The following is a 23,516-nucleotide window of genomic DNA, read 5'->3' on the forward strand; positions in this document are numbered from 1 at the left end:
CTCTCTCTCTCTCTCTCTCTCTCTCAGCAGGAGGACACCACCACAGTTCATCCTTTCTTCTAAGACAAAGAGAAAGAGGGTCGGGGTAGACTCCATGGGGAAACAAAAGACAGAAAAGAAAAGAAAGAGAAGGAGAACTAGAACACCACCGCCACAACCACCACCAATAATAATAATAATAATAATAATAATAATGGGAGTAGGAATAAGAATAATGATCAAAATATTATTGATACCAACAACATTGCCAATAAGCCGAACTAATTATGATTTGGGCTACGATACCCTGCTGCTGCTACTATTACTACTACATATAATAATAATAATAATAATAATAATAATAATAATAATAATAATGATAATGATAATAATTACTAGGTTCAGCAGAAATGATAAGAACCTGACACTTTTTAGCCTCTTAAAAATACCGAGAAAATTAATGTTCCTAAAGAGTGACTGGAGGGGAGAAAAAATGTTCCCTTTCAGAATATCTTCTCAAAAAACTTAACTGGAAATGAGAGAGAGAGAGAGAGAGAGAGAGAGAGAGTATGCAAAAGGTGTCCGTGAGTATAAAGTCAAATTACCAGCTTAGGAAGTTTTAGGTTAATTGAATGGAAAATGAAAAATCCCATCCGCCGCGACTAGCAGAATGAAGAAAATGAGAGAGAGAGAGAGAGAGAGAGAGAGAGAGAGAGAGAGAGAGAGAGAAACGAATAAAGGCTCTAAATAAAAAGAAACCACGGCTGAAAACACGAAAGTCAGCATGGGAAAAAAATTAAAAGGAGAGGAAGAGAGAGCAAACAGAGTGAAGAATGGGCAAGAAAAAGAGAGAGAGGTGAATTGTTCCTACCTTTCACTTCCCTCTTTATTTCTCCTTCCATTATCTCTCCTCTTCAGCCTCTCTCTCTCTCTCTCTCTCTCTCATCCGCTGTCCCAGTCATTTTCCCTTTTCTCTTTATTTTCTTATTCTTAACCTTTTTCATTGTCCTTTTTTTTTTTTTTTAAATTAATTTCCATTTTTCTTTCACGAAGACTTTTCCTTTCCTTCTCTCTCTCCATACGTTTCTCTTACTTTCTCTTCTATATCCTCTCTCACTTTCTCCCTCTCTTTGCCCATGTCTTTGATGGTTTTCCTCTCTCTCTCTCTCTCTCTCTCCCCTCCACGACCTTTCCCTGCTATGGTTTTGAACAATGGAGGTGAAACACTGATAGAAAGGGAAAGAGCATGGAGGGAAGGGGGCGGAGGTGGAGGAAAGGAAGGGAGGAAGGGAAGGAAGAGAGGAAAGGGGGAAAGGAAGTTAGGAGGAAAGAAAAGAAAGGAGAAAAAGAGAAAAGGAAGGAGGGACAGAAATAAAGGAGTAAAGATAGTGTAGGAGAAACGGAGCAAAGAGGGGGAAGGAAGGATGGAGGGAAGGAAGGAGGGAGGGATGGAGGGAAGGAACTGTAGAGCAAATAGATGAAAGGAGGGAAAAATAGGACGAAAAGATACAGCATGATAATGGAGAAGAGAAAGGTAAGAAGGGATGAAGGAGAGAGTGGATGGAATTGGGGAAAGAGAGAGTTAGAAGAGTGGAGAGGAAAGGAATGAAGGAGAGAGTAACAGGGAAAGGAGGAGAAAGGCAAAGGAAGGAGAGGAAAGGGAGCAGGAGAGGAAAGGGGATACGGAAAGGGATTAAAGAAAAAACATAGAAAGGGGGGAAACAGGTCACCAAGTGCGAAAGGAGAGGAAGAGATGAAAAATGGAGAAAAAGGGATGGAAGAAAAAATACAGAGATGGCAATGAGAAGGGGAGAAGGGAGAGAGAGAGAGAGAGAGAGAATGGGATAAGATAATACCAAAGAATAAAAAAGGAGGAATGGGGAAAAAAGAATAAAGAAAGAAGAAAACAGAGGAAATGGAACGAGGGAAGGAGGGAGAGAAAGGGTGGAGGGAAGGAGGGAGTGTGGAGGAAAGTGTCTCCCTGCGTGTGAGACAACTCCCTTAGGACCTCTCACTCCCTACCACCGTTACTACTACTACTACCACAACTATAACCACTACCATTACTACCACCACCGCAACCATTACTTCCTCAACCACCACAATTTACTCTTTTCCATCACGATTGCCACAACAACTACCAGTACTACCACCACCACAACCATTACTTCCACAACCTGCACATAACTGTTTTCCATCACCACCACTACCACAACCACTGATACCAATATAACCGTCACCAGTACTAACATCACCTCTACTGTAACCTTCCTATCTCTGTTTTCTTTTCTTTTTTTAATGCAAGGAAGAAGGAACCAAAGGCCAGAAGCCCCGCAAACTGTTCCTTCGAAGAAAAAAAAAATACAAAAGAGAGCAAATTCAAGCTCCGTTCATTTCGAGATGCCTGGATAGACTGCGTTTGAAAGACTGGAGATCAAAGGAAGTAGGAAATACAGAGGAAAACAGTTCCAGAGTTGACCTGTTGCATAACCGAAGGACTGGGAGTAATGGTTAACTCTTGCATTAGAAAGATGGACAGAATACTGCTTAAACCCCTACCAGTACTACTACCTCTGCCATAACCATACCATTGCTACTACCATCACTGTAACAACCACTACCATTTATTACTTCCACTGCTATCACAATACTACAATCACCACGACTAACAATACTACACAAACACTATCATCCCTATCATCATAACCACCACCATCACAGCCACAACCACAACCACCACCGATATTACCTTAATCTCACAAGAACTATCGCTATCATCATCACTGTTATTATCGCTACCATCAATGTCACAGTCTAATACCCTAATCACCACCATCATCATTACTACCACCACTGTCACAGTCACTACCATCATCACCATCACCATCACCATCACATTTATTATCAAAGCAGCATCACTTTCCCCACCATTAAGCACCATCAGAGAAGGACATTAACTGTAAATGACGACACAGAAATAAAAATCAGGTCACTTGTAGTTCTAATTGGCATGGTTTGGACTGGGGTCAGGCAGGGTGGTGAGGCAGGGTTAGTAAGGTCAGGCATGGCTAGATGGTTTGAAAAGGTAAGGAGGCATGGGGAGGAATTGCACTGGGGGAGAGTAAGGTAGGGAGGCAGGTTAAGGCAGGGTGGTGAGGTAAGGTAATGAGGCAGGGTAAGGTAGTGAGACAAGGTAAGGTAGGGAGGCAGGGTAGGTAGCGAGGCAGGGTAAGGTAGCGAGGCACGGTACTGCAGTAAGGCAGGGTAAGGTAGTGAGACACGATTGTTGTTGTTGTACTACCCCAGCCTGTCCGATCGAGCACACCCATTAACCTCAGGCAAACAACCGCCCCTGCAGGGCTATCCCATGCTGTGAATCGATTTTCCATGTGGCTGACAACGCCTCGCCACAGTGAGGAGCGGGGATTTGTGTGAAGGTTTGGTTGTTGGGTGGCCGCCGCATTTGCTTCTCTCCACCCAGTTAACAGGGGCACCACAGTAAGCTCCACGTCACCCCGTTATCTGGTTATATGGTTAGCACCCAGCATTGTAAATGGTTTCCTGAATTACAGGATACCATATGGCTTGCCATTCAGTACTGAACCACATGAAGTAGAAAGAAGAGTAAGGAAGAGTGATAGGAAGCACAAGAGAAATAGGAAGAAAGGAGGACGGACACAGAAAAGAATGATAGACATGAGGGAAGAAGTCAGCAGCACAACATGAAGTGAATGGATGATGAGTGTCCCCACCTAGTACAGAGAAGTAGGGTTGGGTAGTGAGGCAGGGCAATGCAGTGAGGATGGGTAAGATAGTGATGAAGGGTAAGGCAGTGAGTTAGGGCAAGGTAGTAAGGCAGGGTAAGGTAGTAAGGCAGGGTAAGGTAGTGAGGCAGACTAAGGCAGAGTGAGGCAGGCAGGAGGCAGGTTAAAGGTGCCGTATAGGTGTGAGGACGGTAGCTTTACTTCCTACCTACCCACAGCCATCCTCACGAGACACTCACTCTCTCTCTCTCTCTCTCTCTCTCTCTCTCTCTCTCTCTCTCTCTCTAAATATTCTTTTTCTCCTATTCTCTTCCCATTTCTTCCTCGTATTTTTGTTCTTTTCTTTTTCTCCACCCTTCCAATTCTTACTTTCTTCTTTTCTTCCTCCTCATTCCCCTTCATATTCTCCTCCTCCATTCTTTTCTTCTTCCTCCTCCTTTTTCCTCTTTCTCTCCTTCATATCTTTCCGTTTAATTTGTTACGTTTCTTTCTGCTCTTTAGTCGCCATTCTCCTGCTCTTAATTTTATATCTTTTGTTTTTTTTCCCCTTTCTCTGCTTTAGCACTCTGATTACCTCATACTCCCTTCTTTTTTCTTCTTCGACTTCTCTTTCTTCTCCTCTTTCACCTATTTCTCCAATCCTCCCCTCCTTCCTCTTGCATTTCCTTCTCTTCATATTGTTTTACACACATCCCTTCTATACTCCTCCACCCCTTCTTCCTTATCTTAATCATTTTTGTCTTTTTCATCTATCTCTGGTTTACAGTTTTGCTCTTATCCACCGTCTCCTACTTTTTTATTTTTAATGTCCTCTGGTTACTTATTCTGTCCTTTCTCCTACCTTTATTCCTCTTCTTCACCTCATTTCTCACTCCCCTGTTACTCCTATTTCTTTCCTCTCTCTTTCTCTCTTCCCATTTTTTTATCTTATTCCTCTCTCTTTCTCCCTCTCCGTCTACTCTTACTCCTAGTCCTCCTCCTCTTCTTTCTGTTTTCTCTTTCCCTTTTCAATATCTCTTTCCTTCTCTCTCCTAATCCTCTTGCTTCCAGTCAGATCTTTTTGCTCTCATACAGTATTTCTCTCATTCCCTTTAATCTGATCCTCGCTATAATTCCTGCTCCTTTTCTTTCATTCTCTAATACACTCTTTTATTTTTTCTTTATTCTCCCAGTTTTTGTAACCTCTCCTAAACATTTCCTCTTGTTATTTCAGCATATCATTCCCTTTCCGCTGTCCCTCTACTTCATCTGTCACTTTCCCTTTCTCCAGCATTCTCGGAATTAATCTAAAGCTCCTTTCTCATCCTCTTGCTTCTCTAACTTCCCTTCATTACATTCTTAAATTCTATACTCTGTGTGAATAACTGAATCTAACCTATCCTCCCTCTTCTGTATTTATTATTCTCCTCCCTATTTTCCTCCCCATTTTCACACTGTTTGCTACATTCCTCCACTACTTCACCATCCAAATAACTACACCTTGTCCAAAACAGCCGTCCTTACCCCATTGTTCTTGCCCGTGGTGGTGGATGGTGCTAGCTGGTGCAGGTAGTTGTTGTTGTCGCGGTGGTGGTAGTGGTGGTAGTGGCTGTTGTAGTAGTTGTTGTAGTAGCTGTTGTAGTAGTTGTTGTAGTAGTTGGTGTTGTTGTCGTCGGGTCGGAGGTAGTGGTGGTGGTAGGTGTCGCAGTTTTGGCAGGCTGAGACGTATGGTTGGAGCTGGAGCTGGTGTTGCTGTTGCTGCTGCTGATATTGTTGCAGTTGGTGTTGGCGGTAGACGTTCTCGAGATTCTGGTAGTTGTCGCAGTGTTGGTAGAGCTCCACGTCGCTGGGATGGTGGTAGGTGGTGGTAGTGGTGGTCGTCGTCGTGCCTGGGTGTTGCTGGTACGCTGTGTTACATAAATGTTGGTAGGTATTAGTGATGTTGGTATCGTTGGGAAGTTGTTGATGGTATGTGGTGATATCCCGATGATCGTAGGTAGTATCTTCATGATGTTGATAGCTGGTGTCATGGTGATGTTGGTAGTTGGTTTCTTGGTGATGTTGGTAAGTAGTATCGTCTATCGGATGTTGATATGTCTCCTCGATGTCGATGACGGGATGTTGGTAGCTTTCGTCGTCATTGGAGTGCTGGTAGCTATCGTCATCGTTTGGATGTTGGTAGCTGTCGTCGTCATTTGGATGTTGATAGCTTTCATCATCGCAATTTTGGCAGCTGTCATCATCGCATAGCTGGTAGCTATCTTGATCATCATCATCATCATCATCATCATCATCATCATCGTCATCATCATCATCATCGTCGTCATCGTCGTCATCATCATCATCTTCATCGTCTTCTGTAAACTCCTCATTGTCGGTGTTTAGGGTTACCATTGTGCCATCCGACCTGACCTGACACCCATCCGAGGTGACTATGGTGCCATCAGGCGTCAAAATGGCACCATCAGGGGTGACATAGACGGGCTGTGCCTTCCTTAGGGGGCCATCGGGGAACCCACCTCCTACGATGTCCTCCTGAAGCGGATCTACGTCTTTCTCAGAGTACCCACTAGCAAGGAGATCGTGCTGTAGGAGACTCAGTTTCAAGTCCCCGTCTGCAGTGACCACCATGGGGAAGGAGCCATCAGGGGAGATCGGGGAAAGAAGAGGGGGGCCTAAGGGAAGGGGGGCCTCGCAGGGGGTGCAGAAGCCACAGAGAGCTCCCAGCATGGCTGCTCTTCTGTGGGTTTCTTTCCTGGGGTCAGAGTCTCTTGATCTCTTAATTCTCCTCCCACATAAAGGTGCCTCTGGCTCCTTTCACTTGTTAGTCTTGCCTTCCTTGTCTCTTATTGATATTATATCTGTCCTTATCAATGTTATGTCTATTATTATAAATGTTACAACTATTTCTATCAGCTATATTAACATTCAGATTATCCATTTATCTTTCTTATATACTCAGAATTTTGTCCCTCTTTTCATATGTCTCTCTGATATGTATTTTTCTCATCACTAGTTGGTTCCAAGATGCATAGTTTATTCTAATTGTGCGTCTGAAATACTGCACTTTATATTATTTCCGTTCGTGTTTAAGAATGGAGTGATTATCTTTCTCCTGTGATTTTGAAATACGCGCAATTTCATCCCACGTGTGTTCAAAGTAGTGTTTATATTCAACTTACTATTGTGCACTTATATATCAATCTCCTTATACCTGACTCTACTTTCGCTCAGTTAGAACCCCTTACACTTTATTAATGACCTGAGTGAAACCTATGTTTAGGCGATCAACTTGTTATGTGCACTTAAATACCCATCTCCTAAACACTTACGTCCTTTATGCCCACTTAATAACTTCTCCATTACGAGTCTTATACAGATAACTTCGCCACACTTATCTCCTCTTACTTATCGCTTACCTTAAATCTTCCGCTTTTGTCAAGTTGAAATTGCCTCCCTCACACTTCCACGCCCCCCTACTTTGTACTGTGCATTCACTTACTCGTACACTCCTCCACATAGTTATTTGTACTTACCTACTAAACACTCACTCACAGTCCTCTAGTTACTTATATGCACTTATGCACTACACAAATGATCACTTACAACCCCTTTCCTCACCCAACACACATAATTTACACACGCACTCACACTCAGTCTGTTTTGTATTTCACGCGCAGATGCACTCACATTCTCGCCCCCCCCCCTCCCCACACGTAAGATAGTTTTCACACACACACACACACACACACACACACACACACACACACACACACACAAACACAGCTTCAATAACGCATTCCCCTCGTCCTAACAGGGTCACAAACATCAGAGCAGACTTGTTTTTTTCCCTGCAAAGTTTCGTAATCTAGTTTCAACGAACGCATAACGATAACGAAAGTGGCTGGAAACGTACAGGTAGCGGTGGGGGTGGGGATATACTTGGTGGGAGGGTTGTGTGGAGGGGTTGTGTGGAGCGGGGGTACGTACGTGAGGGACTTATATAGGCGTGGGTGGGGTGTGGGAGTGCCATATATTAGAGAAGTTTTATGCATACTGGAAATGCTTGAGTGCATGGTGGAGTTGTGTGTGTGTGTGTGTGTGTGTGTGTGTGTGTGTGTGTGTGTGTGTGTGTGTGTGTGTGTGTGTGTGTGTGTGTGTGTGTGTGTGTGTGTGTGTGTGTGTGTGTGTGTGTGTGTGTGTGTGTGTGTGTGTGTGTGTGTGTGTGTGTGTGTGTGTGTGTGTGTGTGTGACAGGGGCTAGATGTGCTAAACGATAAGCTAATTAATTCCTTAAGTACGATCAAGACTTTTATGCCTGGTTCCTGATTCCATTAAACGATTCCATTTAACTGTGCACCCCCGGATGTGTATGCCTGAATATATAACCATAATTCCGAGCTTCTTCAGTACACAGAACACTGGCCCTAATATATATAAATCGACGTCCTTGTCTAAGTGTAAATAGTCGAATGTATATAAACAGCTTCACATTAAAATTACCTCCCCAAATGTATGTACGTCAGTCCTTGCTCGAATGTATATAGTGCAATGTGTATAATCAGTTAAGTTGTATGAATATATGTACCCGAGTGTGCATAAGTCTGAGTCTACCTGAATGTACGTAACTCATAGCTGGTGCCCGGAATGTGCATGGGCTCAGTAAACATGTATGCCAAGAATATTAAGTGCTGTACGCTCATGAGAAATTGTGGGGGAGCCGAGGCGTACTTTATGCTCGTGTGTGTGTGTGTGTGTGTGTGTGTGTGTGTGTGTGTGTGTGTGTGTGTGTGTGTGTGTGTGTGTGTGTGTGTGTGTGTGTGTGTGTGTGTGTGTGTGTGTGTGTGTGTGTGTGTGTGTGTGTGTGTGTGTGTGTGTGTGTGTGTGTGTGTGTGTGTGTGTGTGTGTGTGTGTGTGTGTGTGTGTGTGTGTGTGAGAAAGAGAGGGAACAGTACGAGTTTCAGTAGGAACAATCCGTTACCTGAAAACTACTAATCACTTCTCCCTTTTTAACGCTCCCCCCAAGCGTCACCCTTGCCTTGATCACACCCTTAGTACTTCAGCCCAAGGATATATATATATATATATATATATAGTCTTCAATAACCCCTTAACTACCAGGGGCTCTTCTAAACTGAATTGAACTCGTCTAAGGAATATCTAAAGAGTAATAGTAGTGAAGGACATATATAATCACTTGCTAAGGTACAACAATGTGGACAGACAAAGGAGTCGAATGCAACAGGGTAGGGGTACAGAGGCCAGGTACAAAAGGCAGGTAGGGGTAAAAGAGGAACGTACAGTTGTGGATCATAATAAGTTCAAGTTTTAGTCCAACAAACCTGAAGCTCTTTCATAATGCTCTAACAGGTCTTTTGGCCTCCTTGGATCGTATTAATGGGTTTTGAAGGACACTGATCACTCCATATTTATTCGTAATAAAATGGATTAGGATTTATGTCCACAACAGTACACGAAGAGACATGTACTAAAAAGGCAGGACAGAGGCAACGAGTGCAACCAGATAAAGAATTCAAAACTAAAGCAGAGCTGGACAAGGGTATGAGGGAGAGGTACAATTTCGGAGGTAAAATAGACGACCAAGAAACGAGGAGAAGGAAAAAAATAAGAAAATTAAAGAACACAAAACTGTGTGAAAAAATACGAATAATAATTAGATGAACAGCAGGAAAAATAAGAGGAACAAGAAATCAGGAACGCAACGAAGAAAGAGGAAATATAAGGGGAACAGGAAACGGAAGGTGAGGTAAACAAAATCAGGAAAAACGATGAAAAACCGAAGAGTAGGAAGCAAGCTGCGGGTAAACGAGGGAGAGAAAAGGGAGCAAAGAAACGGCGACATGCAGGGGTCGGTAAATATTGGTCGGGTAAATGGATTTAAAGTAAATACGTCAAGCTGTAAAAAAATAAATAAATCGATAAAGTAAATTAATATTACGTACTCAAAAATCTACAAATAAACTCTAAAAACTGAACATAAAAAATACACTCCTCAGAAACTGAAGCCTTATCAGCCAATGTAAAAAAAAAAAAAAAAAGAAAAAAAAAAAAGATATATATGCTCCTGAATTTACAAATATGTAAATTTATGGATACCTTCGTTTCGAATTTATGAGTATTTGCAATTCTGATAGAGTGGTTTTTAGGTTTTCTGTACCAGATATGTGTCTATACGTACACACACACACACACACACACACACACACACACACACACACCAACCAGTACTAGACGATATTTGGGGAAAAATACACACAGTACGGTACAAGAGGATATTACGAACACACACACACACACACACACACACACACACACACACACACACACACACACACACACAGTACAAATGGATAGTAGGGTACAAAGTGAAAGATATGGAAAAAGTATATTTGGACAGAGTGGTGCAATAAGCTGGGTACAGAGTGAGGGTTACAAGAGCAGGTCAAAGGGAAAAATTGATAAGAAAAGGGGGGCAGTAGGGGGGCAGAGGCATGGTGGAGAGTCATGGTACACAGGTGGGAGTACAAGAACAGAGTAAATATATTGTAAGGTACAGAGGAGCGTGGGGCAGGAGAGTACAAGAAAGTTAGAAGGCGAAGATAGTCACAGTGGAAGTGTACACAGAAATATTTTTACAGTGCACTTGGAACGCATAAGATAAAAGTAACAGAACGAATATACGGCAACAGGGAAGGGACAGGATCGTAGATGATTACGATACAGTGGTAAGATACAGAAATAGACAGGAATGATCAAAGAGTGAAGATAGGTTAGTGAGATTACAAAACAGGATGTAAATAACGCTAAAGCGAGAATTACAGCAAAGTGGGAGAGTACAAGAAGACACAAAGCACATAATGAGGAAACAAGGATGGTACAGAGCACAGCTGAGAGTCATGGTACACAGACAGGGTACAGGCAACAGTTACAAGGGGGAAAGTTGGTACAGACAGGGTACAGGACAACATCGATAATTATGGTACAGAGGCGAGGTACAACAGAAGTTTACAGAGTTGAAAATTTACAGGAAGGGTACAGAGGTGAGTGGAGTACGACTGAGGTGAAAGTCATGGTACTGAGGCAGGGTACACGAAGGCAAGAGATACATGGCACGGTAGTTTCCTCCTGCCCAGCCCTGCTTTGCCTTGCCTTGACCTACTTAGCCCTGCCCTGCCTTGCATTGCTTTGCCTTGGCTTGCCCTGCCACGGCCTGCCCTGCTAATGTCTGCCATGCCAAGGCCTTCTCTGCCAATGTCTGCCATGCTACGGCCTGCTCTGCCAATGTCTGCCATGCCACGGCCTTCTCTGCCAATGTCTGCCCTGCCAAGGCCTGCCCTGCCAAGGTCTGCCCTGCCACGGCCTTCCCTGTCAATATCTGCCCTGCCAATGCCTGCCCTGCCCTCTGCTCCTTTCCCTTTCTTTCTCCTCCTTGTCCTTCCCTGGTTTGCACTGCATTATCCTGCCCTGCCTTGCCCTGTCTTGCACTGTCCGTCCTTGGCCTGCCCTGCTCTGCCCTGCCCTGCTGCGGCCCAAGGAGGCACACTTGTTAAATATTACATAGTTGGTGTGCGTGGCTGGGGAGAGAAGTGGGTGTCCTGCCCTCACACCTCCCCCTCCCCTAGAATAGTACCCCCCTCTCCTCCCCTTCACCTCTTATACCTCTCCCTTCCTACTCTCCCCCACCTTCATCCCTTATATCCCTCTCTTCCTTCCCTATATCCTTTCTCCTATTGCCCTTCCCCTCTCTCCTCATCCCTCTCTCCCCTTCCATTTATCCCTCTACCACCTCACACCTCCCCTCCCTTCCCTTCCTCTCTACCCCTCCTGCTTTCTTACTTCTCTCCATCCCTCTCTCCCTCCCTGCCCTCCTACTCTTCCTTCTCTTCCCGCTTGCTTAATCTTTCCCTTTCTTCTTCTGTCCTTGTATATTTCTTTTCTGAATTACTTACTCGCATTTCTCTCCATTCTTCTACCCTCTTTTTGCTCTTTTCCATCTTTACTCGTAGTTTCTTCTTCCTTCCTGATTTCCTTCCTTTTCATTCTTTCTTCTCACTTTCATTCGTTCTTTCTTTTTTTCTTACTTGTGTCCCTCTCTTCTTCTCCCTCATTCTGTCTCGGTTTCTTTCTTTCTTTCCTTGCTACATTTCCCTCCATTCTCTACTTACCCTCACGCCAATATCCCTCCTTTTATCCTGTCAGACTTCTCTCCTTTCTTCCATCCTCCCTTTCCTTAAAATACCACCCTCCTCCCTTTCCTCTGGTTTTTATCTTTTCCTTTTTACAGTCTCCCACTCTACTCTTCCACCTCCTCCACTCTTGCCCTCTTCCTTTCCACACTTCTTACTTCCTTACTCCTCTCTCTCTCTCTCTCTCTCTCCATAACACCTTCACACGACCTCTTCATCACCATTTAACATACCTGCCGTACACACCTGCCTCACACGCATCTGTCATTCCTGTACTCTTCACACCTGTCTCTCTCACCTGGGCAGTATACTGTATCTTATCCCATTTTCGTAAACACCTGCAAGACGGTAATTCAACACATGAATTACGTATCATACATTCTTCTGTGTACAGCCTACAAAAATGACGAGCGAGGACACACACACACACACACACACACACACACACACACACACACACACACACACACACACACACACACACACACACACACACACACACCATTTATATTAAATGGAGGTACTATATATTACTTAGGCATACACGCACATTTCATCTTACTAACCGCAAAAAAGCATCTAGCGTACACACACACACACACACACACACACACACACACACACACACGTCATTCACAAACGTAAACACACCCATCACTTGCTCTTGCCCCATAACTCTCTCTTTCACACTTCATCCTTTAAAGTTATCTCACACTAATGTTGGTCACCATTTTCTCACAAACACTTCTACTCTTTCCCCTACCCACTCACACCCTGACTGTCTGTTTATCTGCCTCTGTTTTTCTGTCTGCCTGTCTCTGTCTGTCTCTGTCTGACACACACACACACACACACACACACACACACACACACACACACACACACACACACACACACACACACGTCTCCGCCCCACTACACTCCAAAGACCCGTCTCCCCTCCAAATTTTGTGAAGAGGGGGCGCTATCCCCTTTAAAACTCTTAAAGGCCTTGTACACCTGCACCGCGTTCCCCCACACCTGTTCCCACACCTGCACACGTTCACCAGGACTCCCATTACACCTTGAAATACGTCTACCTTTCACCTGAGCAATCAATAATACCGCATGTACACCTGCGATTCATGTACACCGTCAACACGTACAACAGATCCATTGCACCTCTTGACGTATGTGGTAAAATCTCTCTCTAAGTCATTATCATCATCATTATCATCATCATTATTATAACTGCATGTACATCAATAACTCCGCTACATCATCACCATTATCATCCTCATCGTCATCACCATTCGCGAGTCACAAACACCTCTATGCTTTCACACATTATCCACGTCCTCCTCCTCCTCCTCATCATCATCATCATCATAATCATCATCATCATCTTCATCACCACTACCATCACTATCACTACACGTATGATGATCTACACCTATTCACTGGACACTTAATCCACACCTGGACAGTTTATCAACACTTGCAAAACTCTCGTATCTCCAAAATATATACCATACTTCTAAACCTCCCCATATCCTCCTACATCTACACACCCTCTCGACTTCACTCTAACTCTCCTCCAACCTCTCTCTCTCTCTCTCACTCTCTCTCTCTCTCTCTCTCTCTCTCTCTCTCTCTCTCTCTCTCTCTCTCTCTCATCTTTTTCCTCAAGCTCTCCATTAAGTTCCCTATCTACTTCACTCTCACGTTCCTCCATTCTCTCCATCTATCTCCTTCTTTCTTACTCTTTCCTTCTCTCTCCATGTGTCTCCCTTTTTCTTTTCTTCCTCTTTCAACTTCCCTCCCTCCTACTGTCTTCTATCATCCTGCTCTCCCTCTCCTCTTTCTCTTTCCCTCCCTCATATTTCCATCTCCTCGTCTCCTCCATCCTTTCCTCCCTCCTCGTCCTTATCTCTATCGTACCTACTTTTCTTCCCTCCATCTCCATCGTCTCTCCCACTCTCCATCCCCCCACCTCCTTTCTCCTTCCCACCACTCTCCATTCTCCACCTCCTCTCTCCTTTCCTCCCCCCTCCCTCTCTCCACTGACCTCCCTACCAAATAGTTCCTTTTTCCCTCCACCCACGCTTCCCTTCACAACTACCCTCTTCCACATACCCTTCACTCCAACGCACATTCCTCTCTCTCTCTCTCTCTCTCTCTCTCTCCTGCCATGTTTGTCTGTTCTTATTCTCGCTTTTAAAGATTTTTCATTCTTTCTTTTTCTCCGTCCCGCATTCTCTCTCTCTCTCTCTCTCTCTCTCTCTCTCTCTCTCTCTGCAGTTCTCGCTTTTACTAATTTTTCGTCTTTCTTTCCCTCCCTTGCATTCTCTCCTCCTTTGCTTAATTTAGACCCTTTCTCTCTATGTATTCGCTTTAACCATTTTCCTCTCCCATTTTTCTTCGTTTCTCTGTTTCCCTGTTATCACAAATCTTTATCAGTTTCTGTTCATGTCCTATCCATTCACTCTCTTTTATCTCTTGGTTGATTCTGTGTCTGTCTTTTTGTCCGTCTATGTATATATGTTTGTGTGTGTGTATGTATGTATCTAATGTCATCCACATATCCATTTTTCTCTCCATTTTCTCCATGTTCCTACCATAACTCGTCCATTCAATTTTTTCTTGCTTTCCCCTCGTTCTCCTTTATTTCCCCTTTCCTCCCTTTTCATGTTGCATCACCAGCTTTATATTGTGTTCTCTTTTATTCATTTACTTTCTCAATCTTTTTATTCATCTGCCTCACTTTGATATCCATTTTCCTCGAGTATTCCTTTCTTTCTTTTTTACTTTCTTCTCACCTTTACTTTCTCTATCCTCACCGTCTGCTATCACTCTCAGGCTCCTCTGTCTCACTCGTAACTTACAGCTCTTCTCCCTTTCCTTTCCCCTCACTCATCTCTCCCCTTCCCATTCCCCTTCCTTACACCCTCGCCTCCTCGGGCTGAAAGGATTACAAGTACCTACGAAGAGGGAGATCTCCAGCTCCGAATTACGCCAGTGACATCCGCGCTTGTCCTTCAGCCTTTACTACTGCTTCAGCTGCATATCTACTTCCACTCAAATGTGTATCTGTGTAATTATTTCCATTCATTTGTTGATATTCCCTATTTAAATCAGTTTTTACACATCTTCAGTCTATCCAATCACGTTCTTTATCTTGTACTTTCATATCCACCTTCTTTATCAACTGCCTCTTTTTTATTTTCACCAACTTTATTCTCTCTCTCTCTCTCTCTCTCTTCTTGCTGAGCTCTTAACTCAGTTCGACACAATTCATTTCCCTCACCTTCCCTACATCTCTCTGGCTTCTTCTCTTTGTTTCCCTTATTCTCCTACTTCCATTTGCCCTTTCCTTATTCCTGTCGGCCTTTTATCTTCTGGAATTCCGTTTCGATATCACTCACTCCTTCTTCTGCTCCTAAAGCTCTCACATATAACCCTTTTCCTTTTTTAGCCTCCCCTAATTCCATTTCGAAGTTATTTATTTCCTGTATCTGTTTTTCACCAACCGCATCACTCTTTAGCACATTCAGTTATCGCCTTCCATTCTCTTCTCGATCTAATTCTTTCAACAACAAAAACTCTTAATTTCTTCCGCAACCCTTACAGATATCCACGGTCTTTCCCCTCCTTTTCTCAAACCCTCCGATTTCCTCTATTTCCCTGCTCCATTCCTCCATTTCCGTTTCCTATCTCAGTTCTTTGTACTGTAATTCCCCCTTCTCTCTCTCTCTCTCTCTCTCTCTCTCTCTCTCTCTCTCTCTCTCTCTCTCTCTCTCTCTCTCTCTCTCTCTCCGCTGGTATGCCTGTCTCCTCATTTTTTTGCGTTTTTCTGTCGGTTCTTTTATTTGCTATGCATTCTCTCCTCCTTTGTTTAACTCCATCCATCCCCCCCTCCCCCCCTCTCTCTCTCTCTGTCTGTCTCTCTCTCTCTCTCTCTCTCTCTCTCTTTCATGCTTCATACGCCCTCCTCACCTCACCACTTGAATCGTTTCCCCTTCAACATCCTTTCCTTCCCTTCATGTTCATTTCCTCTGTCATTTCTCCTCAGTCTACCTCATCATCGTCATCCTACTCCTTATCATTCTCTCTCTCTCTCTCTCTCTCTCTCTCTCTCTCTCTCTCTCTCTCTCATCATCATCATCATCATCATCATCATCATCATCATCATCATCATTATTATCTACCTTCCATTCATACTCTTTATCATTTCAAGCTCTCTCCCCTTCTTCATCATTCATCTTCATCTTTATTTTTATTCCATCATTTATCCTGTCTCCTCTTCTTTATCATTCTCTCTCTCTCTCTCTCTCTCTCTCTCCACCCACTCACCTCCACTTTGCATTTCTATCCACTAAATCTCTCTCTTTTTCCCCTCATCCATCTCTCACCCTACCATTTCCAGCCTCCCCTATTTACTCTCTCTCTCTCTCTCTCTCTCTCTCTCTCTCTCTCTCTCTCTCTCTCTCTCAAAAATAAAAAAAGGTAACTGTGGTCCCATCCTTCACTATTCCTTGCCATTCTGACCCATTTTTATTTTTCTCGCCCTTTCCCACATCTCTCTCTCTCTCTCTCTCTCTCTCTCTCTCTCTCTCTCTCTCTCTCTCTCTCTCTCTCTCTCTCTCTTTCTCTCTGTTTTTGTGTATATGTGTTTGAGTATGTCTGGCTCTATCTGTCTTCTCTATCTAATCAACTCTTATTTGTCACTTCCCCTCCGGCGTCACATAATTCTTCTTCTCTTCCTTTTCCCCCTCTTCTGTTTCTTCTCTCGAATATCCTTCCTTGTTCCTTGTTCTTTTTCCTTTCTCATCTCTTTTTCTTCTCTACTAAATTCTTCCCCATTTTTTATCTCCTCCCGTTCCTTAAGCTCCTCCACTTCATCTCCATTTCCTCCCTCCACATTCCTTTCATTAGTTCTCTTCCTGTGTTATCTCTGTTCTGTCTCTCTCTTCTCCTCCATACACTACGTTATTCTATTATTCTCCCCTTATTGTGTCAAGTTTCCTTCGCTATTTTTGTCTTTTACTCCTCCAAATTCCTTTCACTCTATCATTTGACACTTTTCCTTCCATCATATCCTCTACATCCCTCTTTCCACCCCTCCTATTTCTCTCCCTCATTCTCTTTTCATTCCCTCAGATTTTCTTCACCCCATAACTTACCCTCTATCACACTCCCTATCCACACCTCTCGTAATCTTCCCCACTACCTTCTCCCTCTCCTATTCCCTTCGTTCTATCAATCTCCCTTCCATTCCCTACCTACACCTCTCATCTCTCCCCCATCCTATCTCCTTCCCTCCATCTTTTTTCCGCCATCATATCCTCACCATTCACCTCACATCACCCCAACCCACACCTCTCTGCTCAGATCTCCTCCTCTCTCTTAATTTCCTTCACTCCATCAAGCTTCCCTTCATCATAGCCACTCCTCTCCCCTCTTTGCCTCTCCCATATCAACTTCACTTTATCTCCGTTCCCTCAATTTCCTTTCACATCGTTCTTCCCTCTGTTCTCTCCACCTCTCCTACACCTCCCCCTTACTATCTCCCTTTCTCTAAATTCATCTTACTCCATCACTCTCCCCTACATCACATCCACTCCGTTCCCCTCTTCACCCCTCTCAAAACTCTCTCATTCTGTTCTTTTCACTCTCCAATTCCCCTCACTTTATCATTTTTCATTCTATTCCTCTCTCCACCTCTCTCACATCTCCCCCACACAATCTCCCTCCCTTCCTCCCTCCAAATTCCCCTAACTCCATCACTCTCTCCTCCATCATATCCACGCCAATCCCCTCTCACCCCCGCCCATCACAGCCCCCTTCACCAACGCACAGTTCTGTACACTTTCGCACAATTTTTCACAAACAGTTGCAGTCCCTCTATTAAAAAGCGAGGCCGGCTTCACCCCTGCCCTTTCCCTCACACTCCAAAAAACCTTGACGCAACTTCAAAACAAAATTGTCTAAAAATAACAGATTCTTCACGACCAAACTCGATTCAAAATTCATAAGTAAAGTCATCTCTTCACCGTCCTAAATAAATGTCTTTGATTACGTGAAATGAATTAAGTTTTTCGTCACCGGATACCAAAGAACTGCATCACAGTTAACCCTCTCAGTACTCGAAGTCTCTCCTATACTAAAAGAAATAATGTGGCAACAGTCAAAATGAAATGGAAAATGAAATGGAAAAGATGTCACAGAAATGATAGGGTTAATGAAAGTCTGTAACCAAAACACTCTTCTAATATTCGCTCCGAAGAAAATACAGTTGTCTACAGAAACCAAATTGAAAAAAAAAAATACACAAGTCATGGTGCTGAAAGCCAGAAAATAATTATCAGCTTCATAAATCAATAATGTAAGCTTAAACTATCAGTGTTAGTATCCGATAGTTGGCCATCTCGAATAATATGCAAAAGAAAGTCATGCACGTGGGAGCCGCAAGCCTTTTTCAGGAGAGGCATTTAACAAGAGCTTAAAAGTATATCGTCAATCAAGCCTCTGACCGGGCCCACAGTCACAGCCTCACTCACTCACTCAAACTCTGCCCTTAACACAGACTCACTCAACCACCAATACACTCAGTCTCTGCTCTCTCTCTCTCTCTCTCTCTCTCTCCCACACACACACACACAATGCCCTAAAAACACACTCACCCACCTCTGCACTAACCCACCTTCAGCGCTTAAAGTACCTTCACCTAACCACACATCCACTCAGTCACCCTTTGCCCTTAAAACCCACTCCCCCATCCTCGCACCCACTCAGTCACCCCGTGCCCTATAAACACACTCGCCCACGCCCTTAGTTTCCGTCACGCTAAAAATATATGCAACAATAACAACCACCTAGATTAAAACAAAAAAGTTCTTCAAGCCAAACAATCAAGCAAAACAATCATGGGCTTTTCAAACACACACACACACACACACACACACACACACACATTTAATTACGAACACAAAGCACGAAATAATTTATGCACAGGCACACAAGCATACAATTATGAACACAAATATTAATTATGGGCGTACACACACACACACACACACACACACACACACATTGTCTGTCTGTCTGTCTGTCTGTCTCTCTCTCTCTCTCTCTCTCTCTCTCTCTCTCTCTCTCTCTCTCTCTCTCTAACTAAACAACCCTCACTCTTGCTCTGCCGTAAATAATAGCCAACAATATTCAATTAATCTCCCGGAATGACCCTAGCCCCCCAAAAAAAAAAAAAATAGCCCAAACATATCTCCCAGGCTGAGCAATTACTTTCATTTATGGGCATGATATAATAGCCGCAAAAAATAGCATCATTCGTCTCGCACAGTAGCCATCAAGAAAATAGCAGCGTAATCCAACAAAAGCACACAGCCGCAAACAAAGGCCTGAGTCTATTCATTGTTAAAGAAAATTAATAATGTCATCTAAACAAAAGCAGTCATTAAAAACAGCTTCGCACGTCGTTAGAAAAAGTTGTAACGATGCTCGCCAAATTATTGCAGTCGCAAATAAAAGAGTGAGTGAGAGAGAGAGAGAGAGAGAGAGAGAGAGAGAGAGAGAGAGAGAGAGAAAGGCTACTATGAAATATGCCTTGATCAAAATAGAAAAAGAAGCAAATAGTATCAGCAAAATTAGCTTCATCCGTCTCCCACATCGCCAGAAAAGTTATATTAAAATGGAACTGTAATCTAATAAAAGTCACAAATAAGACACAATAAACCTGTAACTGTAATCGAATAAAAGAAAGCACACACACACACACACACACACACACACACACACACACACACACACACACACACACACACACACACACACACACACACACACATCACTCACTCATTGTCAGAAAAAACTATCAAGAAAAGTGTTACGATAAAAATGCGCGAGCCGATCTGACTGGAAAAAAAAGAAACTAAAAACAAAAATGAAATAGACCTGTGCGCATATTACCGGAGAAAATATGGCCTCTGTTATGTTCGAGATCAAAATATCGCCCTTGTATGTTATTTGCGCCAATTATTATAACCGGTGATAAATGAGTGTTGACAATGACTCGAGTGATACTATTTACACCCAATCAGTGGTGAAAAAATGTGCTCTCCTCAATATACCCACTGTGACGTCTTGTATATATGATTCTTGTTGCTACGAAACTATTTTTTTCCACACTACGAGAGCCCCCTAACACTGACAAAATTAAGAAAGGCTGTATCTTATCCTTTCAGCTTGAAACGTCTCTCTTGAGCTGCATAAAATCGTCTGGAAGCAACTAGAATATGAAAGCAGTGGCGCCTTAGGATTGGAGAGAGTTATGGCAGATAAGTAGCGGCTGCAGCTCACATTCGTAAATTCTGTCTACAAAACAGCAACTACCACAACAGTCAAAGGACCAATAACTTCCCAAAATACTTCATATCTTCTCCAAATGCCGATATATTAGCTTAAAACAGTGGATGGAATAGAATCTATAACTAAAAACATTTCCCCCTTAAACAAAAAAAAAAGTTATCAATAGCCTTTCCATACAAAAATCTCAGCAAAATAAGTCTACAAAAACTGTCCCATCCATAAAAATATCCGTGTCTACAAAAAAAAAAAAAAAAAAAAAATCCCCTCTTCCCCTTGCCTGCCCACCATTCACGTTAACCACATGGTGTTAATTTAGCACGAGTGATAACATAGCTTGACATAATTCGACTGCTGACCTGCGGGTTAATTCGGCCAAGGGCTTTATTTCGATTTAATAACACGACAAATAATTTACCCCTGGGCAAGTTATCGCAGGGAGGGTGGAGGTTATTACATATTTAGTATTATTTATTATATTTTTGTATCACGTACAGAATTATATTATTTTAAGGCGATATATGAGGATGTGTAGCGAGTTAGTTGGTTTTTCTATTTGGTTAAGTCATTTGTTTACCTGTTTATGTTTCAGGTACCCATGCATGGTTACCGTCAATCCAGATTATTCGGTTATGAAAGACTCGTCGGCTGAAAAGAGGTTATGAGACAGACAGACAGACAAACAGACAGATGTAGCTGGAAGTGAGAGGGGTGAAGGAAGGCATTAGGTAGGGTGGAGTGGCATGTTTTGTGAGGCCTGATTGAATGTTTGTGTTTCCTCGCGGGTGTTGTGGTAGGACGTCAGGGCAGGGCGAGCGGACCAGAGATCGTATTCTGGCTGGAGTAGGGGACTTTCTGCCACTTCCTCGTTATGAGTTTTATGATGGTACGTTAACATTCCCGTCCATGAGGCTGATGACAAGCATATCGATGTTAAAGGGGAATAGATAATACTGAAATCAGGGAAAGTGTAATATATAAAATCAGTTGTCAGATTACAAAGTCGGTGAGAATAAAGGCTAGAGAAGAGAAGAGGAAGAAGTAAGAAGACTGGGCAGAAATACAGAGATGAGAACAGAAAAAGAAAGAAACCTGGACAGAGATACGCAAGAGTATGAAGAGCAAATAAGAGTAGGAGAGAGAAGGACGAGGGAAGAAAGGAACCCCAAAAGTATAACGGAAGACAAGACCCGGACGGAATATAAAGTATACAGAAAGGTAATAAAAAAGGACAAGGGAAGACTAATTACGAGACAAAAAGGATTAGAGGAGGACAATCAAAGGAGAAATGAAGGACAAGAAGGGGACGGAAAACAAGGCATTCGAGGACAAAATTAAGGAAAATTGACACTGCAGACACATAAGTGATGGATGAATTGAGAGAGAGAGAGAGAGAGAGAGAGAGAGAGAATCATTATATAACAAGGTGTAACAGTTAAATCAAGATAGAAGAAAAAGTGGACAGAAAGCCGAATAAGATAAAATTGAGAAAGAAAGAAAAGAGGCAGCAGAAGAGAGAAGACAGACAGCAGAGAGTAAGGGTTAACTATTATAAAGAAAAAATAAAAAGAAAAAGAAACCAAATAAAGAAGACAGAAAAAGAGGAGGAAGGAAAAAAAAATTAAAATAAGGAAGTGCATAAAGAATAATATGGAACAGAGAGAGTAAAGAAAGAGTAGGTAGGAGTAGGTGGGCTTGAACCAATATTTATACACTCCTTAATACACACATCAAACTTTGTCCCACTCCTCTCTCTCTCTCTCTCTCTCTCTCTCTCTCTCTCTCTCTCTCTCTCAATTTATATTTCTCTATTTATGTCTTTCCTTACGATTTGTTTTTACCTTTTACTTTCGTTTTCCCTTTCCCTTTTCCCATTTGTTTACTCAGCCTTCCCTCTTCCTCTTCTTCCTTCACTCCTCCATCTCCCCCCCTCCCCTTCCTTCCTCACAAATCCGGTCCCATCTCTCCTTCCCTCCTTCCCCTTCCCCCCCCTCTCTCTCACCGCTCCCTCCCCTCCCCTCCCCTCCACATTATTTTCCTCCTCTCTTATCTTCCACTGACCAGGTTTCCCTCCCTCCCACCCCACCCCCCTCCCACATCCGACGCTCCCTCCTTTTCTCCCTTCCTGATTTCCATTCCTCCCTCTTCTTCCTTTCCACATGCTCCTTCCTTTTTTGTATCTGTTTAGTGTTTAGTTAAATCTATCACTATAGCTTGCAAAACTCTCTTTTGCTCTCTCTCGATAAATTTTTCATGCGGAGAGAGAGAGAGAGAGAGAGAGAGAGAGAGAGAGAGAGACAGACAGACAGACAGACAGACAGACAGAGACAGACAGACAGACAGACAGACAGAGACAGACAGACAGAGAGGAGAAGGATGAATGGATAAGAGGGGAGGTGAAGAAGTGAGGAGGGCAGAGAGAGAGGGTGATAGGGGAAGGGAAAAGAGAGAGAGAAAAGAAAGAAGAGGAGAGAGAGGATGAGATGAATGGAGCAGGAACGGAAGAGTGGTAAGAAGAATAGGGAGAGGGAGGGAGGCGAGAACAAGAGGATGGGGAGAATGAAGGGAGGGAGGGAGGCCGGAGAGAAAGGAGGGAAGGTAGAAGGGATAGGGAAGATGGGAGGTAGGAGAGAAAGGAAAGGAAACACAATGGAGAGAAACGAAGGAGGGTGGGAGGGAGGGGAGGAGAGGGTAGGATTGGGGAAGAGAAGAGGGAAGGAGAGGAAGGGAGATACGCAAGGGATAGAAGAGGAAGGAGGGAGGGAGACGTAAGGGGAAGGAAAGATAGACAGGGAAGGGGAAGGGAGGTAATAAAGGAGAGAAGAGAGACAGGCAGGAGGGTGGGAAAAAGTGAGGGAGGGAGATGGGGATGGGCTGAGGAAATAAGAGAGAGGAGGAAAGAGTGTGATTGATCAAAGTGGTGATTGTTCCTGACTATCGCCCCAGGCTGGGAAGAAGGGAGGGAGGTAAGGACGTAGGGAAGCAGGGAGGAAGGCAGGCTGGGAGGCAGGCAAGAAGGAAGGCAGAGAGACAGGGAGACAGGGAAGCGGTGAAGCTGGGAGAGAGGGAAGCAGGGAGGCTGAGAGGCAAGTAGGGAAGGAGGAAGGGAGGGAGTGAGGGAGGCGGGAAGTAGGCAAGGAGGGGTGGGAGGGAGGGAGGGAAGCAGACAACGACAGAGGCAGAGCGGCAGGTAAAGAGGCAATGAGGCAGGAGGGAAGCGAGGAAGAAAT

General features: G+C 43.5%; 1 protein-coding gene across 2 annotated transcripts in view; it reads right to left on the minus strand.

Annotated features, from left to right (window-relative positions):
- LOC145414265 (uncharacterized) overlaps window positions 1-23,516 on the minus strand; it is a 356,239-nt gene that overhangs the window by 113,573 nt on the left and 219,150 nt on the right. The gene's annotated exons all lie outside the window — the stretch shown is intronic.

The sequence above is a fragment of the Coenobita brevimanus genome, chromosome 98, assembly GCF_032717465.1.
Source record: "Coenobita brevimanus isolate Jiangsu-jjx chromosome 98, ASM3271746v2, whole genome shotgun sequence".
Classification (NCBI taxonomy): Eukaryota; Metazoa; Arthropoda; class Malacostraca; order Decapoda; family Coenobitidae; genus Coenobita; species Coenobita brevimanus.